Genomic DNA, 5,342 nt, shown 5'->3' on the forward strand with positions numbered 1-5,342 from the left:
GGGTCCTGTTGATCGGGAGGGGTGTGGCGTACCGCAAAACGGACGAAACGGACTTGTGTTGGAGCGCTACGGTCGAAACGGGGGTCCTGTTCATCGGGAGGGGTGTGGCGTACCGCAAAACGGGACTCCACGGGATACTGTTCATCTCCACCGTCGACCTCCTCTAGCCTCCACGGGCTACCGTCGACCTCCTCCAGCCTCCACGGGCTCCTGTTCATCCAGCCTCCACCGCGTGCTACTCCACCGGCTACTGTTCAACCACCCCTCCACAGGCACCCCTCCACCGTCTACTGTTCATCCAGCCCTCCACACCATGGGGTCCTGTTCAACCACCCCTCCACGGACACCCCTCCACGGACACCCCTCCACCGTATACTGTTCATCCAACCCTCCACACCACGGGTTCCTGTTCATCAAGAGGCAATGCCACCGCTCACTGTTCATCCACCCCCCCCCTGCAACGCTCATTGTTCATCCAATCGATCGACTTCAGTTAGCAGCAGTAGAGAAGGAATCGCTCCATCGGGTTCAGTTAACAGCCATCGATCGATCGCTCGGGTTCAGTAACGCGTAGCCTGCAGTGCAATCGCTCGAGTTCAGTTAGAGCCCAACGCCTTGCTCGGGTTCAGTTAGAGCCAACGCCTCGCACGTGTACGAGAGAAATGCGCATCGCTCGGCCCCCGACCTCCCACCGTAACCGGCAACTCCCCGAAATTTTCCTCCCCCTCGCTTCTACCATGGTTTTTTCCGTCATGGACGGCCCAAAGAATGTCATGCAGCTACGTCTCCGGCCCGCCCAGGATGAAAAGCCCATTTTCTGTCATGATTTTTTGTCATAGAAGTAGGAGCCCATCACATGTATGATGATACCGGGTTTTATCACAATTATCGTCATAGAAGTGGCATATGTATGACAGGAAAAAATTCGTTCGGCCCAAAATGTCACGGATGTTTCTTTTTTTTGTAGTGCATGGACCCGCAGGCTATCAATCTTTACAAAGATCTACATGCCACTATGCATGCATCCCCCAAGTTTGGCCTCGATGCTGTCGACGGTGTCAAAGCTCTTGACCTCAAGGGTGATAGCCTTGCTAGTGCTTCATAAGTCGTCCCGGCAAGGAGCTTGCCGGGGCTATGCAAGCCGCCCCGGCAAAGATGTTGCCGGGGGAGGTCTAGCTTGTCCTCTGCTCTTTGTTCATTGTATTGAGTATTTGTCTTGGTAGTTTCATGTTTTGTCTTCTACTGCCCTACTAGGCCCTGCCGTAGGTGTGGCTACGACTGCCCGTGCACAAGTAAGGGGTACAAAAAGAGCCCATACTTTTGTACACCGATAGGAGCCCCTGGGCCTGGGCCACACATAAGCACAAGACGTAGTTGGGCCAGGCCCAAAGCAGTGCGCGAGCACGCGTGGCAGAGACTTAATTTCCATGATCTCTTCACTAGTTACGCTTCCCCACGATCCGCATTGAGGGCGTGACGTGGGGTTCGTGCGCGGGACGGCCGCAGCATGCTTGCATCATCTCGCGGTAAATGGTAAAGAAGCGGCCCGCGCCTTCCTCATAAAAAGAGGATTCCGCAGGGGCGCCGCTCATTTACCCTCTGGGCCCTTATCAATCTAGGAACCGTCGTTCCCCTCTCCTTCCTCGAGTGCAAACCAGAGCTTCACGCCCCTGCTCGCCACCGCCGTGCTTCCATTGCTTCCTGATCCCCCGCCTCTTCTTATTCGCCATGGCGCCCAAGGCAAGCAAAGGCAAGGGGGCGGCCAAAGCCGTCGAGGGGAAGGAGGTGTCGGAGAGCGAGCTAGTGAAGCTGCGGAAGAAGTTCGCCCTCTTCGCCCCGACGGTTGATGCGCTCACTATCGGTGTCAAAACCGGCGGATCTCGGGTAGGGGGTCCCGAACAGTGCGTCTAGGCGGATGGTAACAGGAGACAAGGGACACGGTGTTTTTACCCAGGTTCGGGCCCTCTCGATGGAGGTAAAACCCTACTCCTGCTTGATTAATATTGATGATATGGGTAGTACAAGAGTGAATCTACCACGAGATCAGAGAGGCTAAACCCTAGAAGCTAGCCTATGGTATGATTGTTGTTCGTCCTACGAACTAAAACTCTCCGGTTTATATAGACACCGGAGAGGGCTAGGGTTACACAGAGTCGGTTACAATGGGAGGAGATCTTCATATCGAATCGCCAAGCTTGCCCTCCATGCCAAGGAAAGTCCTATCCGGACACGGGACGAAGTCTTCAATCTTGCATCTTCATAGTCCGGGAGTCCGGCCAAAGGTCATAGTCTGGCCATCTGGACACCCCCTAATCCAGGACTCCCTCAGTAGCCCCTGAACCAGGCTTCAATGATGATGAGTTCGGCGCGCAAATTGTCTTCGGCATTGCAAGGCGGGTTCCTCCTTCGAATATTCCATAGAAGATGTTGAACACAAGGATAGTGTTCGGCTCTGCAAAATAAGTTCCACATGCCACCATAGAGAGAATAATATTTGCACAAATCTAATCTGCTGACGTACTCTGCAGCGTGACATCACGCCACGGCCAGGCCTTTATTCGAATCGTTTTACTGTTCCACCTCAGCGCATTTAGCGAGGCGGTTTCCTTGGCACGTCTTGTCAAAGCAGAGATCGTGTCCCCTTATTCCGGGATTCTCATCAATACGAGCGTGGGTAACCCAACCGCGCCTTTGGTATGACCCCCTAATTGAAAGCGAGTCCCAAACGATTACGGGGAGGGCTCTTGGTATTCAACCTCTTTATAAAGAGACCAAGGCTCGACTCCTTTTAACTCAATCGAATCTGCCCCTTGCCTTGAGCTCCAACATCCAGAGCTCCAGCTTTAGGCGCCTCGGACCCTCGATGATGTCCGGCTCCGACCTTAAAGGCTGGTGGATGCCTTCCTCCATAACGGAAGAAGACGTGCGAAAGCTGAGAGATGCCCGGTATCTGACGGGCGAAATCTCGCATAGGCTGCCTGCACAAGGGCAAGCCATTCCCACTCCCCAGCCCGATGAGAGCGTGGTGTTCATATCTCACTTCCTTCGGGGGCTAGGCTTCCCGGTAGATCCCTTCGTGAGGGGACTTATGTTTTATTACGGGCTGGAATTTCATGACCTAGCTCCGGAGTCCATCCTCTAGATCTCATCGTTCATTGTCGTGTGTGAGGCCTTCCTCCATATTACTCCTCACTTCGGATTGTGGCTGAGAACCTTCAAGGTGGAACCGAAGATAATCGAGGGGCAACACGCTGAGTGCGGAGGAGCCATCGTAAGCAAGATGGCCGACGCTCCATGGCCCGAGGGCTCTTTTCAAGAGGAGTTCGGCTTATGGCAACGGGACTGGTTTTACATCACAGCCCCCAGGAGCACCACATGGGTGGCGCCACCTGCTTTTCGCTCGGGTCCCCCACCACGGCTAGCATCATGGGTCAATGAAGGGCTTATCTGGGGGCCGCCCAAAGACGTGCCCTTGCTACAGGACCACATTCGAGATCTTCTAGAAAGAGATATTAACTTGACCGTAGTGGCGCAAGTTATGCTGATTCGCCGCACACTTCCCTGCAAACGTCGCCCTCTCCGCCTGTGGGAATTCAACCCGGAAGGACCGCAAGTCCTCCAACACTTTATGGGCACGACGCCCGTGGAGATGTACAAATTGTTCTTCGGATCACGAGCAAGGTGTCCGGATTTGTCCGAGGACGCAGGTCTGAGCTGCAATCGCCCGGACGCTCGAGTAAGTAGCTCCGTATTTGGACATGTCATCCGTGTTTCCATCATAAAATTACCCTTAATAGAGTTGTCCTTTGAACAGGAGTGGATAGCGAAGGCAAAGCTTATCAGGTGTCCAGCCCCCCTGCCTGAGACCGCGCCGAATCCCATGCTAACCAGGATGCTGGAGGTCGTGCTTTGGGAAGAAGGCGAAGGGGGGAACTAAGGAGCTACCGCCTCCACGAAGGAGGCTGTTAGGAAGGGAGGAATGGAAAATTCCCCCGACCAGGGAAAGAAAAGGACTGCCTCTAAAGACCCGGAGGTGATGGCCTCAAAATGGGGGAAGAAATCTTCGCCAGAGGGTTCGGCGCCGGAGATAGCCCCCGCTGCATTGTGCCCTCAAGGGGACCCGCTCTCCCCCGAGCCGTAAGTGAAGAGAGGGGTTCCATAATGAATGACATTCCTGTTTTATTTCTGAGGAAGATAACCAAAATATTACCTTGCAGTTCGGATCTCAACCCTTCTCAGCGGAGCTCATCTTCAGGGGATCTTTGTCCGGAGATGGTAGAGAGTGAAATGCCTCCCCTTGTCACACCGTCTCACGAGGCAGGCGACCCCGAGGTGTCGTCTCGGAGGGTTTTTCCAAGTCCGGACCCTGGAAAAGGTCATCAGGCTAGTCCGGCACCCTCTGGTGCGCGGTCGGAGGGGCTGAAGGATCTGCTTGGGAGGGCGTCCATCTCAGAAGAACACCGTATGTTGATGAATACGGTGATTGGAAGGATTTCATCCGCGGAAAGTGGATTGTACGAGGCTGCCAGGAATTTACTAACAGGCTTTGAGGTACATAAAAAGGTGTACCTTTTGGTAGAGCCGCATATTAAATGTGCCCTGTATAAATAGTAGCCCCTGAGACTCTGTGTGTCGTCAAGAGTGACGGTGCGCAGAGGATCATAACCCCAGGTATAATATGTCACCTATTTTGTGAAGGTGGCGAGGCGTTCGGTGGCTAGCCAGACTGATGAATCTGCCGAGCTAAAGCGGCAACTTGACGTGGCGGATGCCGACATCGCGCTTGTAAATAACCGGCTAGATGAGGCACAAGGTATGTTCCAAAGACATCTGATAAGAGGAGTTTGGTGTGCGTGCCTTATAAGATATGTGCTTGATGCAGATAGTGCTGCTGCCGTGGAGAACCTTCGGGCGGAACTTGCCCGAGCCAAGGAACAAGCAAGGAAAAGTGATGCGGCTGCCGTGAAGGCGGCTGAAGAGCTAAAAGCCGAACTGGCTGCTCACTGCTAGAGCAAGAAAGTAATGGCCGAGATGGCTATAAAATTGAAGGATGCTGCTGCCCGCTGTAAATTTCTTGAACAAGGAGATAAGGCGGCTCAGAAGGATCTTGAAAAGATCACTGCCGAGGCCAAGGATACTCGCTCTGCAATGAGAGCTATGAAGGAGGAGCTGCGTCAGGCCGGAGATATCACGGCTAGAAAGCCCTATATGCTGCGGATGAAGTTCGGGGACCCCAAGTATGCTCTGTTAGACCGGCAGTGGAGTGCGGAAAACACTTATCTAGATTTGGCAGCTAGTGCGGCAGACGCGACCGAGCACTTCCGCGGCCGAGGTGACCATGG

This window comes from Triticum dicoccoides, chromosome 2B (assembly GCF_002162155.2).
Source record: "Triticum dicoccoides isolate Atlit2015 ecotype Zavitan chromosome 2B, WEW_v2.0, whole genome shotgun sequence".
Lineage (NCBI taxonomy): Eukaryota > Viridiplantae > Streptophyta > Magnoliopsida > Poales > Poaceae > Triticum > Triticum dicoccoides.